At 40.5% G+C, this 26,632-nt stretch overlaps 1 long non-coding RNA gene across 1 annotated transcript in view; it reads left to right on the top strand.

The window, feature by feature from the left end:
* LOC138752756 (uncharacterized) overlaps nucleotides 1-22,779 on the top strand; it is a 77,263-nt gene extending 54,484 nt beyond the window's left edge. The window contains exon 3 of the long non-coding RNA XR_011350898.1: nucleotides 22,511-22,779. This is a non-coding gene — a long non-coding RNA (uncharacterized lncRNA). The remainder of the gene's footprint in view (nucleotides 1-22,510) is intronic.
* The last annotated feature ends 3,853 nt before the right edge of the window (nucleotides 22,780-26,632 follow it).

The following is a 26,632-nucleotide window of genomic DNA, read 5'->3' as shown; positions in this document are numbered from 1 at the left end:
ATGTTTCAGTTTTTCAAGGAGGTTTTCATAACATCCTTGCATATTTCTTATTGTACAACTGGATAGAGCTTAGAAGAGAGTATGGATTTTATGGATTTAATGAATACTGATCGATGATCTCGTAATGCTTTATGATCATTGAACGATAGTCTTTGTGGAAACCCATAGTGGCAATTATCTGGATTCCTTCCACTTACCCTGGACTGTAGTCATGCTGGTTGAAGGACAGCTTGCAGAAGAGGAGCCTGCAGATGCCAGTGAAAGAGGACCTTGAGTAATTCTCATCTTTGGACTGCACCATCGCACCAACATCTCCTTATCCAAAGGACAGAGGTGAACCAGATGAGCTTTATCACAATCTGGTATTTTCACTAATATTATTTCCATTTTTGGCTGGTGCAGGACCATAGAACATTACAGCACAGAAACAGACCACTTTGGCCCTTCTAGTCTGTGCTGAACCATTTTATTTGCCTAGTCCCACTGATCTGCCCTCAGTTCATAGCCCTCCATACCTCTCCCATCCATGTACCTGTCCAAATTCTTCTTGCATGTTAAAATTGAGCCCACATTCACCATTTCAGCTGAAAGCTCAGTCTACAATCCCACCACTCTCTACGTGAAGGTGTTCCCCATGTGCTCTCTAAATTTTCCTCCATTCACTCTTAATCCATGTCCTCTGGTTTGTATTTCACCTGCTTTCCATGGAAAAAAAAGCCTATCTACATTTGTTCTGTCTATTTCCCTCATAATTTTATATATTTCTATCAAATCTCCCTTCATTCTTCTGTGCTCCAGGGAATAAAGTCCTAGGATATTTAATCTTTCCCTGTAACTCAGTTCCTGAAGTGCAGGCAACATCCTAGTAAATTTTCTCTGCCCTCTTTCAATTTTATTGATATCGTTTCTGCAGTTAGGTGACCAAAACTTCACACAGTTCTCCAAATTTGGCCTCACTAATGTCTTATACAACTTCAACATAACATCCCAACTCCAGTACTCATTATTTTGATTTATGTAGGCCAGTATGCCAAAAGCTCTCTTTACAAACCTTTCTACCTGTGACACTACTTCCCGGAAATTATGTATCTGAATTCCCAGATCCCTTTGTTCTGCCGCTCTCCTCAGTGCCCTACCATTTATCGTGTATGTCCTTTCTTGGTTTGTCCTTCGAAAATGCAACACTTCACACTTGTTTGCATTAAATTCCACTTGCCATTTTTAAGCCTATTTTTCAAGCTGGTCCAAATCACTTTGCAAGCTTTAAAACCTTTGTTGTCCACAACATCTCCAATCTTAGTATCATCTGCAAACTTGCTGATCTAATTTACCACATTGTCATCCAGATCATTGACATAAATGGCAAACAACAATGGTCCTAGCACTGATCCCTGAGGCACACCACTAGTCACTGGCAACCAGTCTGAGAAGCATTCATCCACCATTACTCTCTGGCTTCTCCCATCCAGCCTTTTCAGCATGTATAACTAGCACCTGAACCATCCTGACTAACCACCCATGCAGGACCTTCATAGAATAAAGTCTTTGAGAAATCGAGCACAGAAATGGGCCCTTCTGTCCATCAAATCCTTGCCGAACACCCACCAACAATTTACTCTACATCTACATTAATCTCATCCTTTGTTCCCCTCTCATTTTCATCTATGCTCTCCAGATTCTTCTACTCACCTGCACACTCGGGGCAATTTACCATGGCTAATTAACTTATCAACTCGCACATCAGAGCACCCCCAGGAAACCTACTTGGCCATTGGGGAAAGCACAAGCTCCACACTGACAACACCTGAATTCAGGATTGAATTCAGATACCTGGGTCTGCAAGGCTCTTCCCTTCTGCCATCCGATTCCTGAATAATCAATGAACCAAAGACACAGCCTTACTCTTCATTCACTATTTAAAAAATATATTGTTGTAAGATAGTTTATATGAGTGTTTGCACCATGATTCTGCTGCAAAACATCAAGTTTTGTGACTTGTTCATGACAATAAATTCTGATTCTAATTCTAACTCAGCCAGAAGACAATGCAGTAACCTGGAGCTTCAGTTGGCCACAAGGATCTTGATATCCATAAGGGGAAAGAATAGAAGATGGTAATAGTGAGGGTATGGCCAAATATATGCCACTGTTTGAACTACCAGTATCTCCAAGCCACAGGGTGTGCAGAGCAAACTGTTGCCATTGTAGTGGTTGTGTGATATTCCCCCTACAGTCTGAAGGAAAGGTCTTAGTATATGTGTTGTTGGTGTGCCTGTGTATGGAATTTTTTTTCAATTCCTTGAGCTTGAACTCGAGAGAATAATCTCCTATGACAAACTTCATTGAATGCCTTCTGAAATCTCATATCAACATGTATAATGCTACCTATTCACAGCTTTAGTCCCCTTTTCAAATTGACAGGTTCAGCTGTCATTGGCTTACTTTTACAAATCTTGATGACTCTCTGATCAGCTCGAATGTTTTAAGTAGTCTGTCAATCACAATTGTTATTAATTTCCGAACAGCAGAAATAAATAAAAAACAACTGGTTTATAATTCTCTGCTTTCCTACTCTCCTTTCTTAAAAACCTAGGTAAAATGAGCAATTTTCCAATTGAAATGAACAATAAATGATATGGCATTAAAATTGGAAAATTATACTTAGTCAAAATGAATTCTGGAATGCACAGCTTCAGGCTGTTGTTAAAGGTATGTGATGAGTTCTCTAATAGCATAGAAGGCAAGGGACCAAATGCTGCTAAAAGAGTTCAGTACCGATGGCTGCTTAGTGACTGCCATTGATTGTATTTGAGCTTTATGCCTTTATGTCTTTAATTGCCCCTCCTACTTATGTTTTCCCTTGACTCAACATCAGATTCTGCTTCCTTCCATTCTGGGAAGACCTTTGGATCATATCGGCTTTGAAGGTGCAGTACAAGGTTCAAGGCCCCAATAAGAGAAAATTAGGCATGTGAACCTCTTACAGAGACCTGGAATACCACCAATGTTAAATTTGATACATTATCAAAGAATCTTAAATCGCTTCCCTCCCCCTTTAAATATATGGCTTCTAGTTCTAGAATTGCCTACCCTGAAATAAAACTGTAAGCATTCATTTTACCCATGTGCCTTATAAGGTCATGCCCCTTGTAAAATTATTCTATTTTTAATCATGTTACAATAACTGGTCAGTATTGTGATATAACTGAGTTTTTCATACCTCTCAGAATCATGAATGTACAAAGACAGGGGAAATGAGAAATGGACCACGAATCCTTTTAGACAGTTCCTTGATTTTAGTGTTCTTCTATTTTCCACAGATGGCAGAAATGGGACTGGTACTTAGCCGAGGTAGTAATTATGCAGTGATGTCATGCATAACAGTTTCTGTCTTTGCTGCTTCATTTATATTCAGTGGTAATCCATTTAAAACTGGCATCGAGTTGGTTGCTGAGCGCTAGAGAAAAGAACCAAGTGCAGATATTTAAAAGGTTCGCCTGATCTTTATTTCTCTATCCATTAGTGTTTTTTTTCCCCCATTTCTAATGATTATTTCATATGGGGCCACCTCTTGTTTCTGACATGGAACAAAATGGATGTTGCTTTGCCCTTCCCCCCCAAAAATACACTGAACTGAAGATGCCTGCTGCAGAAACCCTGGTGGTGGTTTCTCTGGAAACAAGGGACAAAAGCAAGAGAACATGTCATACTTTGAGCAAAAGAACAAAATGTAGGGGTAGCTCTGTGAAGGGCTGAGCACATCAGTGCAGGGGGGTGGGGGAGAGGAAGGGATAGAACATTACAGCACAGTACTGGCCCTTCGACTTATATATACCTACCAAAAAAATTCTAAACCTTCCCTGCCCCCCCTTTCTGTGGTGCACTGTTAGCCAGAATCAGACACACACAAAGATAAAGACTGTACAACAGGCTTTATTCCACAAAGACTTCCACAGAGCCAGGCTGGCTGTGGCTGCAGCAACTCTGAGTGAGGCCTCGGGAGGCCAGCGCAGGCTTATACCCCAGAGGGTGATTGACACCCGACTGGGTGGGGCTTGATCCATTCAGGGCGACTGATTTACAGCCGGGCAGGTGTTGTCCTGTCCCCTTACACTCCTGCAGGTACAGAGGTTACCCCCTGCAGTAGGCCGGTGGTGTACCACCACATTTTCTTTCACCCATGTGCCTGTCTAAGAGTCTCTTAAATGTCCCTAATGTTTCAGCCTCCACCACCATCCCTGGCAAGGCATTCCAAGCACCCACAGCTCTGTGTAAAAATAAATACTTTCCCCTGACTTCTCCTCTGAGCTTTCCTCATCTTACCTTGTTCAGATGTCCTCTAGTGTTTTTACTACTCTTGTCCAGGGAAAAAAGGTGCTGGCTGTCCACCTTATCTATGGCTCTCAGAATCTTGTAGACCTCTGTTAAGTATCCTCTTATCCATCACTCCAAAGAGAAAAATCCAAGCTCTGCTAACCTTGCCTCATAAGACATTTTCTCCAATCCAGACAACAACCTGGTAAATCTCCACACCCTCTCTATAGCTTCCACATCCTTCCTGTATTGAGGTGACCAGAACTAAACACAATACTCTAAGTGTGGTCTCCCCAGAGATTTGTGGAGTTGCAGCATGTGCATCCTCTGTGTCTCCGCAGTATGTACATCCTCCATGTCTCCTTATATTTTTTTATAGCCATGCATTCACTTGCATTTCCTACTGATGCAGGAAAATTAGCAGGCCTGAACAACAATCTTGCATTCATCTTCTATCTCTCCCCATTACAAGGTTCATTGAACTGATATGGCATAAAAATGGGTGATTTGGCTCATGGAGCCCATCCCAGCTCTATGTCCTCAGAAGCTTAAGAAAATTTGGCATGTCATCTGCATCTCTTAACAAGTTCAACACATGCACTATTGAAACCAGAGTGCATCACTGTGTGGTTGGGAACTGCACAGCCCAGAAACTGCAGAGGACTGTGAAAGAGGTGCAGCTCATCCAACATAGCAGAACATACTGTACATTTCTCCAGCAGAAGACTCAAAGGAACCTGCTGCAAAAAAAGCTTAGTGAAACATGAAAGTATGCTGACACTGTGATTGTAGTAAAAACACACCAAAATTTGGAGAAACTCAGCCAGTCTTCCAGCGTCCATAAAGAGCAAAGATATATTGCTGATTTTTTGGGCTCAAGCCCTTCTTCAAGGAATCAGCTGTGAATGAGCCAGAAGCAGGAAGTCTCAAATTCTTAGGATTCAGACGATGCCAGCTGGGGGAGGAATCCAGACCTACAACAGGTATCAATTGGATATGATAAGGGGAGAGGTGAGAATTCATCATGTTTGTGTGAAAGGAGACAGGGAAGGGAAAAAGACAGAGCTGGGCAAAGGCGACGGGAAGTTATGTGGGGGGGGGGGGTGGGGAGGAGTTCATCAAAAACTAGAGAAGTCTATATTAATGCTATCTGGTTGGAGGATGACCAGTTGGAAGATAAGGTGTTGTTCCTCAAATTTGCAAGTCGTCTCAGTCTGGCAGTGCATGAGACCATGGACAGACATGTCAGGAAGGGAATAGGGTGGGGAATTGAAATGGGTGGCAGCCTGTCCAAATCCATGTGATCTCTCCTCATTATCCCAATTAAGGAAGCGGTCAGTGAAACATCATAACGCACTTTGGCAAGCAAGGCCAAGATGATGCGTTCCCTCCCTGGATATCAAGAATACCATTGTACAAGGATATTCTGAGTGTGGTGCATATTGATGCCAATGACATAGGCAGAAAGGGAGATGCAGGGCTGCAGAATTATTTTAGGGAGCTAGGTAGTAAGATAAAAAGCTGGACTTCCAATGCATAGACACCAAGGAGAACAGAAGCTTCCTTGACATTCCACAAGCTGCAGGAGGTGCACTTCTCTGCTCTGATTGTAATCCCTGATTCAAAGAAAATTTGACCCATCCTTACCTGTATCTCTGCTCAGTCATCTTTACTGAAGCCAAAGCTTCACCACTCACTGTTAATCACTACACATTTGTCTCAAACACTGTCACTCCCAAAATGGCCAGTCCCAAAATAGTAACCCCACTGGGACCTGTCTCGTCTTTACCTTCTGCTCTCACTCACTGCTGCAGAAAGCTGACTGGCTCTCATCTCCAATGGCTGCCTTTTTAAAAGTTCCTTGATCATTCTTCACTCTGCCCCTGCAGAAGCAAATGATCAAGCTCTGCATAATAGTGTGCCTTTGTTATCATTTAAAAAAAACATCGCCGCAATATTTTGCAATGTCTTTGGACCTTTTCTGGAAGTGAACAGCAAGAGGCAAATTTTTCCTCCTGATCAGGAAAATAAACTGGATGAACTTGGAGCCATATTCTAGCAGCAGAGGGAGATCAGTGGTTGCTTCATAATGTGCTTCACCAATCCAGCTCTCGACAAGAAGTCCAGGTAAAACATGCGGAAGACCATCTCAACAGCAAAGAGACAATTCTGAGGGAAGCTGGAGACAGAATCAGATACTTACCGCCTATGACAGAGATTTCAGACCATTACATCCTGCAAGGTGAGATCAAAAACCATAAATGGCTGTGATGCTTCTCCATTGGATGAGCTGAACAACTTTTTCTGCTTCACTTTGAAAGGAGAACTCAATGGTACCAATGCGAATGCCTGTTGATGCCAATGACTCTGACATTCTTGCAAGGTGTTAGGCCCTGATGGTATTCCTGGCAGGGCATGGAAAATCTGTGCTAACCAAAATCTGGAGTGTTCATAGATATTTTCAATCTCTCATTGGTGCAGTCAAATATTCCCAGCTGCTTCAAAACACTATCAATCATACCGGTGCACAAGAGCTGAGTGAGCTGCCTTAATGACTATTGCCCAGTAGCACTCACTTCTACGATAATGAAATGCTACGAGAGGTTGGTCGTGGCCGGAATTAATTTGTACTGAAGAAAAGATCTGGACCCACTACTATTTGCCTACTGTCACATCAGCAGATGGAATCTCATTGGCTCTCTACCTCACTTCCAGATCACCGAGACAACAGCAACATGTATATTGACTCGTCAATGACTACAGCTCAGCTTTCAACACCATCATATCCTCAGTGCTGGTCAACAAGTTCCAAAACCTAAGCCTCTGCACCCCCCTCTGCAAATGAATTCTTGACTTTATTATCAGAAGATGACAGTCAGTATGAATCGGAAACAATGTCTCCTGCTCACTGACAATCCTCGAAGGAGCACTTCCAGAATGTGTGCTTAGCCCACTCTCTCTACCACCACGACTGTGCAGCTAGGCACCATTCAAATGGCATCTCCAAATGTGCCAATGACAGCACGGCTGTCGGCAGAATATGAACCAGTCCTCATCAAGGGATCAGCAGTGGAAAGAGTTAACTCCAAATTCCTGGGTGTCAACATCCCTGAAGATCTGTCCCCTGGGGCCTTCACGTCGATGCAATCATGAAGTTGGCTCACCTGTGACTATTTCTTGAGGAGTTTGAGGAGATTTGGTATGTCACTAAAGACTTTTGCAAATTCTACACCTGCACTATAGAGAGCATTCTGTCTGGTTGCATCACTGACTGATATGGAGGTGCCAATGCACAGGGCAGAGAGATGTAAACTCGCCAATGCCATCATGAACCTCAGTTATCTCCTTTTGCACTAATTGTTTAACGTATAACAATATTTGCTCCTGGGATGCTGCCACAATATAACACATTTCGTGACAATCAATTCTGATTCGGATTCAAAATGGGGATTATAGAAAACTATAAAGAAAAACCAAGCCAAAGCTATGAGAAATAGTTCAGGGAGAATAATAAATGATCTTCTTTTAAAAATTCAGACCTGATGAAAAATGGACACAGGAGGCTTAGAGTGTTTTATTTTATATTGTTCTATGATGTGTGGTTAATTTGTACTGCATCAGTTAAGGATCTATCCTTCGCCATTGTTCTGCAAATTTGCTTTGCCATGAAATAAGTTCGCTTGTTCATTCCAGGCCTGTCTTAACATACGTTTGTGTAGTTTGCCTTTGGAGGGATTGAAGAAGTGCATAAATATCGGATTTAGCTCTCAAGGGTCTCTTATTGTTTCATCCTCAGGCTGCACTGCTACTTAAGTAGATGAGGGCAGGATGAGTCAACTTGCATAAAAGTAAGATGATCAGACTGCTAATGAGACTGAGTGGCTCCAGTAATTCCAAGAAACTATCTATAGGAGAGCAGATTGGTAATGACTGGGGGGCAGTTATCTGAACTGTAAAATAATGACGATCCAAATTATTTAAGTGCAGAGAGAAAGATAAGACATTAAAATAATCCATAAGGTACTTGGTAGGAAAGATCTATGAATATTGGAGACACATGGCTGCTCTATCAGAAAGTCAAGGTGAAATGAATATCAATCTCATTTAATATGCAAGGGAAAATCTCCCGAAATAGTTTCAGATAATTTGAGAACCTGGTCGCTTGAGAGGAGCACAAAATTCTAACAAAAACAGAAAAATTCTGGAGGAACTCAGCAGGTTTCATACCATTGGAGGAAAAGATGTATAACCCATGTTTCAGGCCCAAGCCTTTCCTTAAGGTATGAGCCAAGGTATGACGATGACCTGCTCCCCATTTTTTGTGCTTTTACTACAACCTCAGTGTCTGCGGACTTTCGTATTTCACTACAAAAATATAACCAAGAATTGGTAGATTAATTGGCCTGCTGACTATTGGCTACAAGATCATCTCTAAGTGGTAGAATATGCGAGGAGTTGATCCGAAAGTTGGAGGGGGGTGGGGGAGAGGAACAAAATGGAAATGGTGTTTGGATTTTGTTTGATGGGCAGCGCAGACTCAGTGAGCTGTTTCAATGCCGTATGCCTCCATTTTGACAACTAAGAGATCCATGTGCTGATTACTGAATGGTTTTTAAGGTCAGCTAAACTGTTAGATTTGTGGGATATTCTGATACATTGCACTATGACACACAGATGAAATTGGATGATTTGTAGCCCTGTTTTTACACCTGCTAACTGAGACAAAAACAACAATGATTAAAGTTGATTTTAGGAAATTCACAGTTCAAGGAATGTGCAGGGTTGGACAGAGGAGAATGAACTGCAGGAAAATCTATGCAGACACTGCTTAAATTGAGTAAAATGAGTCTCTTTAAGGGAGGAAGTTAGAGGAAATTGTGATGGCTAGGAAGTAAAAAAAATGGTACAATCTTTATTAATCATGTGATCCCTTGTAATGGGTTGTATAAACAGGGGCAGTGACTCAGCATGCAGGAGGGAGATTGAAAACTTAACTGAATGGTGTACCAACAACCTTGCAATCAATGTAACCAAAACCAAGGAGCTAATTGTGGACTTCAGAAAGGGAAAACCAGAGATATATGATTGAGTGATCATTGAGGTGGAGTTGATAGCTCGGAGGATCTTTCCTGGACCAAACATACTAACAGGATCATGAAGAAAGCTCATCAGTCCCTCTACTTCCTCAGGAGTTTGTGGAGGTTTGGTATGACATTGTAAACCCTGGCAAATTTCTACAGAAGTGTAGTGGAAAATGCGCTGGCCGGGTACATCACAGTCTAGTATTTGGACACCAATACACCTGAGCATAAAGCCTTGCAAAAGGTAGTGGGCATAGCCCAGGACATCGCAGGAAAAACCTTCCCCACTATCAAGAATGTCTACAGGATATGCTGCTGTTGGAGAACAGCAGCAATCATCAAGGATCTACATCACCCAGCACACGCTATGTTCTCGCTGCTGCCATCAGGAAAGAGGTATAGTGCCACAAGGCTTGCACCGCCAAGTTCAGGAACAGCTGCCTCCCCTCCACCATCGGATTCCACAACAACAAACTCAGTCAGAGACTTATTTAAGGGCTCCTACTTTAGTACTTATTGATTTTTTTTCTCTCTGTATTACAGTCAGTTTGTTTACATGTGTTCCTTGAATACAGATTTCTTGCACACCAATAAGTAGTAATTCTCCCTTGCCCGCAGGGAAAAGAATCTCAGGGTTGTATGTGATGTCATGTATATACTCTGACGATAAACCTGAAATCTAATGACCTTGTACTGTTTAATTCAAGTGAAGAAAAGGTCTAGTAGAGCTCTGCCTCATTGCTGCAGTGACACTGGTTCATTCCTGATCACCAGCAATGGCTGTCTGAAGTTTGCACATTCTTCTGATGCTCTGGTTTCCTTCCACATTCCAACCATGCGCAGGTGCGTGGATTCATTTGTCACTGTCAGTCGACCTAATATCTAGATGATTGAAAGAATGAAGGGAGAATTGATGGAAAAACATGGAGAATAACATGGGATTAATGTAGGATTGGTGCTTGCTTGATGAGTACATTTCAAAACAGCATTCAGGGATACTCAGCATTTTAAGGCCACTAAAACATCAATCATTTCTAGGCCATGATATTAATGAAGTTATCCATTATACCATCCACATTTCAAAAACTGGAAAGGGTATAAAACAACTGGAGAATTTGATACTGTTCATTTTACCCTGTTGCCTAAATTAATCCCAGGATCATGCTTGAGATTTCTCCATTCTCTGAATGAAGCTTCATTCACCTTTAGAAAGATTGATGAGTATCTGTGTGAAAAATAGGGCTGAGTTACTATCATTTCCTTGGGTTACACACAAGTCAATATATGGCAATATGAGAAACAGACTAGGCACACAATCACATTAGGGAGAGTTAATTTTTATGGTTGATCTTTCAACCCAATGTATATGCTTCTTAAAATGGTCGGAATCGAGATCTTCAAGTGCTTCCCATTTCAATTGGCTCACGAGAAATTTATTTCAGATGCCAACTCAATAGTAAATGAAAGGTAAACATTTAGAATATTTAATTTAGGAGCGTATGTGACCCTTGAACCAAAACATTTCACAATCAAGTAAAATAGCCTTAATTAAAATCTTGAAGAAAAAGTTGGTGTGCGCAGTTTAAGAAAGCAAATTAAAAAAGAAAGAAAGAAAAAGTTAAGCAAATTGTTAAAATTACTGAGACAACTAATCAAGGTTATCTTGTAACACAGTCATTTTTTAAAGAATATTGTATGCAGAGCAATGATTTATTGATGCAATGATTAGGCCTTAATAATATTATTCAGAATCAGAATTTATTGTCATGAACATCACAAAATTCATTGTTTTGTGACAGCATCACAGTGTCATTTAAACCGCCTTAAAAAAAATAGTGCACTGAAGGTCAAAGTAAGGCAGTATCTTTGGTTTATTGATCATTTAGGAATCTGATGGAAGTGGGGAGAAGCTGTCCTTGTGCTGTTGAGTGCTCATCTTCAGGCTCATGTACCTTTTCCCAATGGAAACAGAGTGAAGAGGGCATGGCCTGCCTGGTGGAGGTCCTTGACGATAGAGGCAGCTTTCTTAACACACCGCCTCTTCTACACGACCTTGATAGAGTGAAGACAAGTGCCAGTAATTTTGCAAGAAGAGTTAACAACCCTGTGGGTTTTCTTTTCTTGTCCTGAGCTTTGGCACCTCTGTACCAGACAGAGATGCAACCAAACAAAAGGCATGGTACTCCTGTAGAAGGTTTCGATAGTCTTTAGTGGCATTTTAAATCTCCTCAAACTCCTCACAATACATAGCTGCTGGTAAGCCTTTTTTTTCATAATTGCATCAATATGGAGGCTCCAGGACCGATCCTCAGAGATGTCAGATTTCTGATTTATTGTTAGAATACATACATGACATCACAAACAACCCTGAAACTCTTTTCCCTGAGGGTGAGGCAGAATTAGCACTTAGTGGTAGTGCAAAAACAAACTGTATACAGTGCATACATGTAAACAAATAAAAAACTGTAAACAGATAATAAATGTAACCAAACTGACTGTGCAATACAGTGAAAATAAAAAAAAAGTAAATAAAGTGCACGTCTTTAAATGAGTCTCTGATTGAGTTTGTTGTTGAAGAGTCAGGTGGTGCAAGTCTTGAGGCATCTATACCTCTTTTAGAAGGGCAATGTTATGGTAGTCATGGGAGAATTTGACATGCAAGGAATACCAGACTGGGACTGCATTTCAAGAGAAAGAATTTGTAAAATGCCTATGAGATGGCTTTTTAGAGTGGCTTGTTAAGAACCCACTAGAAGATTGGATGTTTTGGATTGGGTGTTGTGCAATGTACCCGAGGTGATGAGAGAACTTAGGGTAAAGGAACCACTGGGGGGGCGGTCACAATGTGACGGAGCTCAATTTGAGCTTTAACAAGGAGAAACTAAATAAGTTCTAATAATCCAAGATATTGTTGATATTTGAGTGGACTAAAGGGAATGACAGTGGCAGGAGAGAGGAGTAAAAACACAATGGTGGAGAAACCCAGCAGGTCAAGAAGTGGACTGTTTGATCTGCAAAGATATATTGCAACCAAAAAAAACTGCATAACCAATGTTTCAGCCACTCTCCATTCTCCCTCTCTTCTCCATCCCTGTCTTTTTTCCTCCAGTTCTGCAGCCCTTTTCCTCTCCATACACAGAGCCATCCACACTCCCCTTGTTTACACGTGCGCCCTCGTTCCCTCACCCAACTATTAGGTTTGGATATTGCTCCTCCCTCACCCCATTTTGATTGGACACCTGCCTACATTTTGCTCATACCTGGTTGAAGGGCTCAAGACCAACACGTTAGTTATCTATCTTTATCTTTGCTTTGCAGAGTACACTGCTGAGTTTCTCCAGCATTATGTTTTTATTTCAACCATGGACAAAGTGGCCAAAGTAAATTGGAAGGGGAAACTAAGTAGGGAAGTAATAGGAAAGTCAGCTGAGCATAAATGGATGGAGTTTCCTTGAGAAATGAGGAAGCTGCTGGGATAGATACCTCACAAAAAAGAGGAAACATTGAAAAGGTAAAATGTCACAACTGTGGCTGACAAGGAATGTCAAAGCCAATCCAGTATCCGACTTTATTTTCAAGTTGACTGTTGTTGGTTTGTTTCTGATCTTTCTTTTTACTTGGATCATGGTGTGCAATTCATCTTTTTCTCCCTTCCCTTTCTTGGACACCTCATGAAGGAGTATTTTTTTGATGCCAAGCATCAGTGAGTCAGAGTCACTGCTGTCACTTCCCTTGACGTGATGTACTTTCCTTCTGTATTCTTGGTTTCTTTCTCTTTTCATGTCAGACCTGCACATCTTTTCCCAACGACTGACCTTCCCACAGGTCCTGCACTTCGAACCATACGCGGGGCATTTCTTAATGTCATTGAAGGGGTGTATTCTGTTGCACTTCCTGCAGTTCTCGGATATCTGCTATTTTCTCTGCATGCGTTTTATAGCATCAACCCTTCTATCTCTGTGCTGCATGTTGGCCTGCACAGAGAGGGATTGCATTTGCCTCTTACTGGCCTTGAAGGCCCTAGCTGCGTCTACGCCATCTGCTAGTTTCAAGCTGTCTTTTCCTACGCGAGATTTCTGCACTTCAGGATGAGCCCTTCCCCAGATTAGTTGGTCGACTATTCTCTCCTCGATTTCTTTGAACTTGCGTGATCAGGGCCGACCAAGAACCTTTAAAGGCAAGACCAGCAGTTCTTGGAATCGGTGTGAAAATCAGCCAAGCTGGTTAATGATCATTATTGCATTGAATTAACTTTGAAGAAAAGGGAATTATGTATGCCTGATAATAGAAGTGCTATAGAGCAACATACACTGAATTTAGAGAAGATTCAAGAAAGACCCTTCCTTTCATTCAGACTACACCAACTGCCTGTCTGATATGATATCCAAAGGATATGCAGAGAAAGTACCAGGTAACATTTTGGAACATAATGAAGGCAAAAAATGGTATTTACCATACCATGGAGTTTTGCATTCACAGAGAGAGTGGAGGAACTTTCAGGGAGTTTCACTAAACTCTCAACTCTTACAGGGTCCTGATTTGACCAGTACATTGATAAGAGTCTTAACTAGATTCCGTAAAGAACCTGTTCTCATCGCTGCAGATATCAAAGCAATGTTTCACCAGGTTAAAGTACCGAATGAAGACTGTTACTTGTTACAATTCCTTTGGTAGCCTGATGGAAACTATAATGGTCAGAACATGGTGGAACACAGAATGAAAGGGCATCTATTTGGAATGACTTATACCCAAGTTGTGCGAATTTTGCCTTTAGGAAATGTGCTGAGGACAATATGGAGCAATTTAGCTCTCAAGCTATAAGCACCATCAGGAATAACTTATGTCGATGACTGTTTCACTTCTACAGCTACAGTTAAAGAAGCAATAGCTCTTTATCATGTGTTCAGAGTGACCTGCAACAAAGGAGGTTTTTTGCTACCAAATGGACAAGTAACAATCACCAGGTATTGGCTGCCACACCTGAAAGAGAGAGGGCAGAAGAAATGAGGAATTTGGACGTAGACCATGACCACCTTCCTGTGGAGAGGCTGTGAAGTGGACAATGGTGTGTTCAGTGTGACATTTTTAAGTTCAAAATCATTTTGCAGGACTGACCTCTTACAAGAACAGGGATTCTATCAATAGTCACCTCAATATATGATAGTCTAGGAATATTGGCACCAGTTGTTCTGACTGCAAAGAAGATCCTGCAAGATTTGTGAAGGAAGAAGATTGGTTGAGATGATGAGATTCCAGAATCCATTGTACAAAGGTGGACGTGTTGGATTCAGGTTTTTCGTAAGCTGGAAGACTTCAAGATTGATGGATATTTCAAACCCAAAAATTTCAGAACTGTAGCAATCTGCTCAATTGCATCATTTTGTTGATGCATGTGAGGTGGTTGCGGAACTGTTGGTTACCTGTTACTGCATGATAACAAGGATCAAGTACATTGTGGATTTGCAATGGGAAAGGCCAGAGTGGCTCCATTGAAACCAGTCACTATCCCATGAATGGAGTTGACGACTGCTATTTGCAGACTTCATATTTTGGACTGATAGCCCCTCTGTGCTCAAAAGCATCAACAATAAAACCACAAGGTTTTGAATTTTTGTGGCTCACAGAATCACTGAAATTGATAATGTCTTATGGCCAACACAGTGGAGATAATGTTAACATAGTTAACATTTCTGCCAATCTGGCTTCCTGAGGTTTGAAAGCCAAGTCGATTCTGAAGAATGAAATATGGGTGGCAGGTCTTTGATTTATTCTACTGCTTCAAAAGGAGTGGCCTCAAATCCTGATAAATTAAAAGAAATTTTACCAGAAGACCCTGAAATCAGGAGTAAGACTACAAATGCTGTTCAGATAGTGTCTGAACAAATGGATTTAACTATCCACTTAATCCATTGCTTCTCATCCTGGAATGGTTTGAAAAGGGCAACCGCATGGATACTTAGATTTAAAAGATGGTTTCTGAATCATAGCAGAGACACAAGTAATCTTGAGATGAGAAAAGGGACATCTCACAGTTAAAGAATTGATGAATGCTCAGATGGAGATAATCAACTTTTGCTAGAGAAAGAGATTTGCAGATGAAATTTCAAGTCTGAAAAAAGGAATGAATGTCAAGAGGACAAGCCACATTTGCAAACTCAATCCTATTTTCGAGAATGTTTTAAGGGTTGGTGGATGCTTTAGTAAGGCAGCAGTGCCAGGAGAAATTAAACATCCTGTCATATTAGCCAAAGATTTTCACATTTCAAATCTGATTCTTCAACATATTCATGACGATATAGGTCATGGTGGTTTCAAACATGTTATCCAGACGACGACAAAAATATTGGATTTGTGGTGCCACTAGACTAAGCAGAAAGATTGTAACAAAATGTGTTGTTTGCCAATGTGTAAATACTCGTTCTGGACAACAGCTAATGGCAGATATGCCTCTGGACAGAGTCACTCCAGATAAACCTCCCTTCACACATGTGGGAGTTGATTATTTTGAACCCTTTGAAGTGAAGCGTGCAAGGAGTGTTGTGAAATGCTATGGTGTTATTTTCACATGTTCAGCCATAAGAGCAATTCACATCAAAGTGGCATCATCACTTGATACAGACTCTTTCATTAATGCCCTTTGGCACTTTATCGCCAGACGTAGACAAGTGATCTGACAATGGTACTAAATTTGTGAGAGCTCAGCACTAATTAGGAGAAGCAACTGTAAACTGAAATCAGACTTGAATCCTTAATGAAATACTTCAGAAAGATATTAATCGGATCTTCAATCCCCCTACTGGCTCACGCCATGGAGGTGCATGGGAAAGATTGATTAGATCAGTGCGAATAGTTGTTAATTCAATCCTAGATGGACAGAATCTTAATGAGGAGGATCTTCAGACAGTTCTATGCAAAGTTGAAGCCATCCTCAACAGTCGTCCAATCACTAAGACTTCAAAGATCCAAATGATCTTGAGGCACTTACCCCAAACCATCTTTTGCTTCTTAAAGGTAAACCTTCATTGCCAGCAGGATAGTTTCATATGCATGGCAGAGATGGAAGCAGGTACAATTTACATTGGATTTGTTCTAGAAAAGATGGATGAAAGAATATCTTCCACTGTTGCAGGAGCGACAGCAATGGCTTGAAATCAGATGCAATTTCATGGATGGGGATGCTATGTTCATCATGGACCATTCAGCGCCTTGAAATTCCTAGTTGACGGGGAACATTGCTGATACCAACCAGGACGAAAGAAAACTTGTACACCAAGTTCAAATTAAGTCTAAAACTGGCTTTCTGAACAGACCAATTACCAAAATCTGTATTTTACAAAAAACAGAAAGCTTTGATAATTGAATTTCACTTTCTTTTGAATATTTAACCAATATATGTTTGCTTTTTTTCTTTGTTATGGTAATTATTTTTTAAATAAAAAAGATATAATAATCAGGGGCTGGTATTGTGAGGGTTAAAATGCAAGTTACAAGCAGATTCTGCCAGCAGTTTGTGTAGACATTGTTTGCATTCTTTGAGTGCCTCCATAGAAATGTATTCTTAGCCAAGGTCTGTCTCTTTCTCTCTCTCGCTCTCTCTCTAAGATAAATGGTCAGTTTTTGATTCCCTTTGTTCTGCAAAGATGGAGGAGCTTGAAATGGTCGGAAAACTTTTATTGACCATTTTAAATACAGTTTTAAGCATCATTTAATCACAGTTATTAGTATCGCTTAACAAAGTTGTAATAATGTAGTATCCTATATAAGGTTTAATAAACAGTGGAAAGCACAACTCAAATTTGATATGGATCTCTTTTGAATGAGTCATAAAAAACAATGACATTCCAGTCTCTCCAGGCAATTATAAAAGAAGATAGTCATGACAAGGAGCATTTGGAGAAGTACAATCTACTCAAGGATACTCAGCATGGCTTTGTAAAAGGAAGGTCATGCCTTACAAGCCTAATTGAATTTTTTTGAGGAGGTAACAAAGGATATTTATGAGGGTAAGGCAGTAGATATGGTCTATATGGATTTTAGTAAAGCATTTGGCAAGGTCCCCATGAGACACTTGTTCAGAATGTCATGAAGCATGGGATCCATGAAAACTTGGATGCGTGGATAAAAAATGGCTTGCATATAGAAAGCAGAGAATAGTAGTGGAAGGAATGTATTCTGGCTGGGAGTCAATGACTAGTGGAGTTTCACAAGATCTGTTCTGGGACCCCAGCTCCTAGTGATTTTTAATAAATGACCTAGGTGAAGGAGCAGAAGGATGGGTCAGTAAGTTTTCAGATGATATGGTTGGAGGATTTGTGGATGGTGCTGAAGGTTGTTGTAGGTTACAGAAGAATGTAGACAGAATGTGTAAAAGTAACAGATGGAGTTCAATCCAAATAAGTGTGAGGTGATGCATTTTGGAAGAACAAAGCAGAAAGCTGAGTACAGGGTTACTGGTCAGTTACTTAAGAGTGTGGATGACCTTTGGGTCCAAATCCATACATCCTTCAAGATCACTGAGCAGTTTGATAGGATAGTTAAGAAGGTCTATGTCCTTCCAAAATACAACACCTCACACTTTTCTGCCATTTTTCAGCCTATTTTCCAAGCTGGTCCAAATCCCTCTGCAAACATTGAAAACCTTCACTGCCCACAACACCTCCAATCTTAGTGTCATCTGCAAACATGCTGATCAAATCTACCACATTATCACTCAGATAATTGATATAGATGACAAACAACAATGGTCCAAGCACTGATCCCTGAGGCACGCCACTAGTCACAGAACTCAAGTCTGAGAAACAATTTGTCCATCACTACTCTCTGGCTTCACCTATCTAACCATTGTCAAATCCAGTTCACTACTTCACCGTGAATACCTAGTGTCTGAATCTTCCTGACTAACCTCCCAGGTGGGACCTTGTCAAAGGCCTTACTAAGTCCATTTAGACAACATCAACAGCCTTTCTTTCATCAACTTTACTGGTAATCTCCTTGAAAAATTCTATAAAATTGGTTAAACATGACCTATCATGCACAAAGCCATGTTGACTATCCCTAATCAGTCCAAGGCTATCCAAATAATTGTATATCCAATCTCTAATATCACTGTCTAATATTTTATCTACTACTGACATCAAGCTCATCGGCCTATCATTTCCATGTTAACTTTTGGAGCTTTTTTATACAATGGAGCAACATGAGCTACCCTCCAATCCTCTGGCACCTCACTCATGGCTAAGGATATTTTAAATACTTCTGCCAGAGCCCCTGCAATTTCTACACTAACCTCACTCAAGGTCAGAGTGAATATCTTGTCTGGCCCTGGGAATTTATCCACCCTTATTTGCTTTAAGACAGTAAGCACTTCCTTCTCTTCAATCTGTACAGGTTCCATGACCTCACTGGTTTCTTTCCTTACTTCCTATAACTCTGTGCCCTTTTCCTGAGTGAATATTGATTAAAACAACATTTAAGACATCTCCCATCTCTTTGGCACCATACAAAGCCAACCAATCTGATCTTCAAGAGGACCAATTTTGTCCCTTACTTATCCTTTTGCTCTTAATATACCTGTAGAAACCCTAAGGATTTTCCTTCACATTGTCTGCCAAAGTAACCTCATGTCTTCTTTTAGGCTTCCTGATTTATTTCTTGATGTTTTTCTTGCATTTTTTATACCCCTCAAGTACCTCATTTGCTCCAGGTTGCCTATAATTGTTATACACTTCTCTCTTCTTCTGATTCACATCTCCAATATCCCTCAAAAACCAAGGCTCCCTCTGCCTGCTAAACTTGCCTTTGATCCCTAACAGGACAATGCAAATGTTTTACTCTCAAAATTTCACAGTTGAAAGTCCTCCACTTACCTCGCACATCCTTGCCTGTAAACAATTTATCCCAATCCACACATTCTAGAATCTTCATCTTTTCCTCAAAATTGACCTTTCTCCAATTTCGAATCTCAATCTGAGGCTCAGACCTGTCCTTCTTCATAATTAACTTGAAACTAATGACATTATGAACACTGGATCCCAAATGCTCCTCTGCACATTCTTATGTCACCTGTCCTGACTCATTCCCTAATGAGATCCAGTATTGCACTCTCTCTACTTGATACCTCTATAAATCAATTTAGAAAACTTTCCTGAACACATTTTACAAACTCCAAGCCATCCAGCCCTTTTACAGTATGGAAATCCTAGTCAATATGTATAAAACTTAAATTTTCTGGGATACTGGAACCTCTTATCTGTCCCTCTAATTATGGATCCCCAATCACTGCCGCTTGCTCCTTCTCCTCCCTTCCAGACTCCGTGCCATAGACCTGATCTCCATGGCTTGACCCTGGTAGGTTGTCCCCACCAACAGAAACCAAAGTAGTCTACTTGTAATTGAGGGGGATAGCCACAGGGGTGCCCTGTTCCCTTTCCTGCTCCTGACTGTCACCCATCTACACTCCTCCTGCCTCCAAGGTGTGATAGTGTCTCTGTAACTCCTATCACCCCCTTTGCTTCCTGAATAATCCAGAATTCATCCAGCTGCAGCTCCTTAACTCGGCTTGTCAGGAGCTGCAGCTGGATGCACCTCGCAGATGAAGATGTCAGGGATACTGCTGGCTTCCCTGGCAACCCACATTTTTCAAGAGGTGCATTCCCTGCCTTGGCTGCCACTCCCACTGTTTATGACTAGAGGAACAAGATATATGATAACTAAAAAAATTGCCCTTACCTGTGCTGAATCCTTTCTGTTCCTCGAATAAAATGGCCCTTTCTGACTTCAACTCCGACTATTCCTCTCCTCTTACCTCTCGCTGACTCTGAGTAAATTCTTATAAAAGATACCTACAAGGCTAAAACTCAATGCTAATTTACTTATAGAACCTTTTAATGTGCTCTGGTTGGAGCTGTCATTATTATCCAATTATTGTGGCACTTCGAATCACAAGGTTTCGTCTGCACATGCATCAAGCACACACTGTTGTGTTCATTGCTTCTGGTGTTTTTATAGTTGCTGCTTTTGTCAAATTCTCCAGTGTTTTAGTACAATATTGTGGTAATTAGTATTTGTAAATGCATATCAATAACATAATGAGTAACATTAGTACAAAAAACATTACTAATGATTCTGTATGTTCTGGTACAGGAGCTCATCCATGGGGGTGGGTGGGGTGGGTGGTGGGTGACACCATGAATTACTGCACTGGGTGACACCAACCTTAATGATACCACTGATTTAAAAAATGCTGTATTCTGTCAGGCTCTTGTAAATGTCCAAATACAGCATACAATGTATATAATCTTACTTGCTATATGTAATTGCCCTTTTAAATAATTTTCACAATGGGAAGAGGATGTATCTGACCTATTACCATGAACAAGTCAAACTCTAATTATTCAGTTGTGACATGATCATGAAAATGGAGTGTAGAGCTCGTCGAAAGAACCAAAGACTTGTTGATCCAAACCAAGGCTTTTATTAGCAAAAGACAGGAGCTCTTCACAGGTGGCCGACCTGTCTGGAATGATCCGACCTGGCTAGGGACACAACCCTTTAAGGCCCAGACAGTAGGCGTGGCTTAGCTCTCAGCCAATCGCTGTAAGCACAGTCTAGATACAGTAACTATATACACTATGTACATTGGTGATAGATCTGTACTATCACATGGAGACAAAGGACATATTTTTCAATTTAATAAAATGGATGAATTTAATTGTGGTCAAGGTGATTGACTGAAAGTAAAATGTAAAATATTATTTCTGGCCTTCCTTGTGTTTTTTTCTCTCAGCAAAACTGTCCTCTTTTTGCTTTGAATGAACATTTTTGGATGTTGAGTTTCTGTAACTTATGACTCCAGTAATTAAAATGCCATCATGGGGATTATGTTTCAGAAAAAATAGAACTCAAAATAAATGTAATTTGCATTGGTTCATCCTTCTTTCTGTTTTTGTACACACAGAACAAGTGGTTAATGTAAATTATCTTAAAGTAATCAAAGTTGGCATAAATTAATATTAAATTAGTTAATTTATCCTTCTGTGGATTTAAAGCAGATGGATATTTACAAATAAACATCAGAAAATAATGTACAAGATGTCATCTAGGTTTAATATCAGCTCTCTTCCCACATGGTGAGTTATATTTATTGGCAATCAAGCTTTTTCAATATTGAGTTAGGTGAAGTTATCTTGATTTACCACTTCAACAAGAAGCAAATCATTTGACCTCTGCTAACAAGACTGCGATAGTACAGATTCTATCACCAATGTGTATATGTACAGATTGTAGTGTAGGATGACTGTGATTGGCTGAGAGTGTAGCCACACCTACTGGCAGGTCTTAAAGGGTTGCTCCTAGCCAGACCAGGTCATTCTGGACTGGTCGACCTACTTGTGATATGCTCCAGTCTTTTAGTTAATAAAAGCCTTGGTTTGGATCAACAAGTCTACAAAGACTTAGTAAGGCATCTGTAAAAAAGGCTTTTGCAAATGAAAACTCAAAGTTTTACTCACAAAGGTTGTAAAATGTCAGCATTTTCTGGGTGCATCTACAATGGATCTTATTTTTTCATATAAGAGTATTGGAAAAACTGATTGAAGGGACAAAGCAGCCAATAAACTATCTCTCCTATCAAGGGATATGGAAGAATGCAGCAAACTATTTAATGACTCCAAAGGGGTTGCTCGGCTGAAGATGTCACAGTGAGCAACATAAAAATTCTCTGGCACAGACTGTGCTGTGTTATTCCCAGCACTTCCAACTGCTGAAAGGTTCTAAATCCTGAGTGACAAGCCGATCAAACAAATGACTCCACTGTGTGTGACATGTTGATTAACAAAGTGCACTTAGTTTGTTTTGAAAATGTTAAGAAATCTGGGAAAAAAATCAAATCAATTGCGCACAAGTAAGTAATAAAAACAGGAGAAGCAAAATATTGTGGCTTCATTTTTAGATCCATTAACATGAGAAAGGTTGGCAGAATTGATAAGTGGATTTTAGACATTTAGTCTTGATCCTCCAGGTCAGTATATTATGAATAGTTACAAAGTAAAACTTTCTCAGTCTGCCTTAATGCTCACTCCCCAGCATGACCCTCTTTCATGTTTTTGTTCTTACAGGAGTGCCCCATGACCTCTCTGAATTCCCCTAATGGGCTAAAAACCAATGTGGTCTTCTGTGGTAAATTGTGGCATCAGTTTGTCAACACCAGAAGAAGGAGACATTCATTTTGGCATTCTGAACCAGCGTCAGTACTGGAGTTCATGGTTGAAAGATCAATGGTCGCAAAAAAGAAATGCACATTGCAATGCACTCGATTATCTTATCCAGTTTGAGTTTCAACCTCACCAAACCCCAATTTAATGCATGTCATGGGATATTTTGCAAATTCCTTGGATTATCTAACTTTTAGTTACTAATCTCATATTTTTCAACATTGAAGGAGAATATTCAGCCATTGAGTCTATGGGAACTCCCAGGTGAGCAATCCCATCTGTCCCATACCCCCTTTGTTTAATTCCAAATTACTTATTTTCTCTCAGATGCCCAACAATTCCCTTCTGATTCTTTTGTAACTTAACTATGCTAAGGCAAAATTTAGGATATGGAGGAAACCGAGATCTTTAAAGAAACCAATGCAGTGATAGGAAGACCATATAAACTCCATACAGACAACACGCTAGATCAGGATTGAACCTACATCTTTGAAGCTGTTTGGCAGTGGCACTAACGATTACACTGCAGTACTGTTCTGCTTTCAGTCAAAAGAAATGGAGAAATCATAGCTTCCACTATGCATTTAGGAGTGAACTAAACCAGTTCACATTTGGCATTAAGCATTGAAAATATTTTACATATCTTACTTTGTTTAAATAATTATAGAATAAATCAGGAACTTTCAGTATAATTTTTATCAACATTTCCATCTATAAATTAGCAATTGCGTATTCAAAACGGACCTAACATGTTTGCCACACAAAGGAACTAAAAAAACTGTTTTTTAAATCCTTTGGTTCCAACAATGTTTTTTTTTTAAATTCCATCTCAGTCTTTAGTTCCTAAATTTAAGCATGCAATAGGTACCTTGGTTGGTGCCAACTAATTGGCAAAATAATGATGTTCAAAATCATACTCTGATTATAGAGTTTCTGTACAATGCTTTGAAAATGAGTATTTATGCAATAATTTACTCAATAGCATTGAAATGGCCTCTCTTTCTCCCCGCTTGCTTTCCCTTCTGACTCCTTTCTCTTTCTCCAGCCCATCAACAGCACTTTCCTTCCCTTCACACCCCACCCCATACCCATTCCTCTGCCCTTCCCCCATCACCTCAGTTCCTTTCTTTTTTTCTTCCCCTCTCACTGGCATTCACTGATCATCTGTGAACTTTTGCTTCCCCAGCCCCTTCTCCTCATTTTTTTGTTTGGGCACTTGCCCAATCTTTGGCATCTCTGATGAAGGTCTCAGGCCTGAAATGTCAACTGCCCTAGTGCTTTCCTTGGATGCTGTGTGACCTGCTGAGCTCCTCCAGCACTTTTGTGTATTGATCTTGAAAGTTTACTGATTTTGACATGTGCCAATAAATTGACCCTTTAATTAAGCACAGACAGGTAAAACATATCTTGCATCTGCAGTTGTGCAGTGGAGCCAGACCATCATATAAGGAGTGAAGATCACTATAATGATGAATTTGTCAAATTTGGGTCACAAAACTAGTTGCAGGTGTTCAAGTCACTTCTCTTAATGTGCAGCATTAAGGAAAGAAATGAAATTGTGTACTGAATAACAGACAACCTCTTCTCCTTCGGAAGTGTAGAATGCCCAGAAGATAACCAAGACCTTCCAGGAATGTGGGCTTCCCAAGATTGCAAGGAAATATCAATAAGGGCACATCTTGATGTGCAAAACATTTAAGGATTTTTCTTCTTGGATATTCTTCTTGTTTCTGTCTCTGTTGACTGCCAAACATTTCTGTCTTTTTCTTGTGTGAAAGCACACAATTAATGCCCATGGCTGTCTCAAATTTTACCAATCTTCCTCAGAAGGCTGTCCCATTAAATTCTCACATGAAAGTGCAGCATCCATAGGAACTAAAGGTAATTGATGTTTTGGAGTGTGAGGTCTTCATTGGGAATTATGGATGCTGTGTGACCTGCTGAGTTTCTCCAGCATTTTTATGTATTGCAGGAGATCAAATCATCTGCAGATTTTCTTGTTTCACTCCATTAAAGTCTTCATTGGAGTTCTTGCAACAGACATTATGTGTGACCTCATCTTCTAAGAATTGGTACTCATGCTGCCTTTTCCCCTAATCTGTCTGCAGCCCAATTAGGCCCAGAGAGGCACCTCATTCATTGAGCACCTTTCCTCTGTCTAATCCATCCTTGGCAGGAGTCAAAGTGTCAGTACTAGAGAAGGCACAGCAGGAGCCAGATTGTATGAAAATGTCTTCATTGATCTATTGTTCGAGAAATACAATTGCTTAGCCATGCTGAAATTCTAAGCAATCTGAAAGAAATTGTTACAATGAGGGAAGTGGCCTTGGTGGAGGGGGATGGGTAGATGGGGGTTACGGGGGTGTGGGTTGGTGGGTGTGTTAGCTGGGAGAACAATCTGTCAAGCATATTATTCATGTGAGGAGCATTAGTCCATGAGTTGGTTTCTGCGAAATGTAGGTGCAATAGTCCCTATATTGAGTGCTAGAAATTGAAAATATACCAATTATTCAATGCTCACAGTCCAATCTGAAATACTACACTCCACTGCCATCCTTTGACTTCCATCATCAATCCAATTTTGTATCTAATTGGTTGGCTCAACCAGGATCACATGTGCTCTAACATTCCAGACCATCCAATCATGTAGCACTCGCCAAAGGCATTGCTAAAGTTTATGTAGACAATATCCACTGCCCTACCCTTGGCAATCCTTTTGGCCACCTCTGGAAAATAGCTCAATCAAATTTGTGGATACACAATTTCTACTCATGGGGGCATGTAGACTATTGCTAATTAGTCCTTACTTTTGAAATGAAGAAAGATCCTGTTTCTCAAAATCCCCTCCAGTAACCATCCCACTCACTGGCTTGTAGTTCCTTTGCTTATCCTTGCAGCCTTTCTTAAATAAATCCACAATACTAGCCATCCTCCAGTCTTCTGGTACCTGATCCATTGAATACTACAGCACAAGATGGGCTCTTCAGCCCATCTAGTTTATGCTGCATTATTTATTCTGCCCTGTTCATTTATCTGCACCCACCAGAACACTCCACATCCCTCATCCATGTGCCTATCTCTTAAATGTTGAAATCAAGCCTGCGTCCACCACATCTGCTGATAGGTCATTCCACATCCTCACCACCCTATGAGTTAAGAAGATCCCCTGGCTAATGAAGATGCAAAGATCTCCATCAGTGCCCCAGCAATTTTTCACTAATGTCCTGGGATACACTTGATCATGTCATACTTTTTTTTGCTCTACTCATTTTGTTCTGAATCATATTCCAAAATCCTTGTAAAGTATTTGTTTGATCCTAACTACCTGTATTTGATATATGCCTCATTTTTCAGATGTCACTATTTCTTATCAACCACTTTTCTCTTATCTTGCCTGTCTTTCTATTCACTTTAAGAAGAACTAGCTCACTTTTAAAAAACCTCCGAGTTGAAAGACGTCACTTTCCCTGGCAATAGCCTCTCCCATGCAACATTTGCAAGTTAAACAAGGAAGACTGCAGATGCTGGGGTCAAGCGATAAACACATATATGCTGGAGAAACTCAGTAGGTCACTCAGCATCTACAGTAAGTAAAGGGTAACCAACATTTTGGGCCTGGATGCTCCGTCAGATACAAGCCAAAACCAACAGGTGCCCTGTGCTCCTTCTCCTCACCCTACTGTTGTGAGTGAGGAAACAGGTTTGGTAAGTCACAAAGGCAAAGACTCTGAACACAGTTTAGATGGGTAAGTATTTCATTTACAGAAGGCAAGTGTGGGAAAGAGTAACTGATGCCACCCACCCACCCATACACAGTTTACAGCAGCTGTGGGAGAGAAATAATGGATAATTAATAACAAACATGGGGAAAATAGCCTGGGAACAAAATACACGCACACTTGTGCCTGAACTGGTATATACAATGATCAAGGAAAAATCACTCCGATGTCCCACCACCCTTTGACTCAGTGCAGGCACAGCTCTATGCTACAAGGGACACTAATTAAACCCTCCCAACCCTTTAAA

The sequence above is a fragment of the Narcine bancroftii genome, chromosome 2 (genome assembly GCF_036971445.1).
Source record: "Narcine bancroftii isolate sNarBan1 chromosome 2, sNarBan1.hap1, whole genome shotgun sequence".
Lineage (NCBI taxonomy): Eukaryota > Metazoa > Chordata > Chondrichthyes > Torpediniformes > Narcinidae > Narcine > Narcine bancroftii.
Note: the sequence above shows the minus strand (reverse complement) of the source record. Positions and strands in the feature narration are given on the sequence as shown.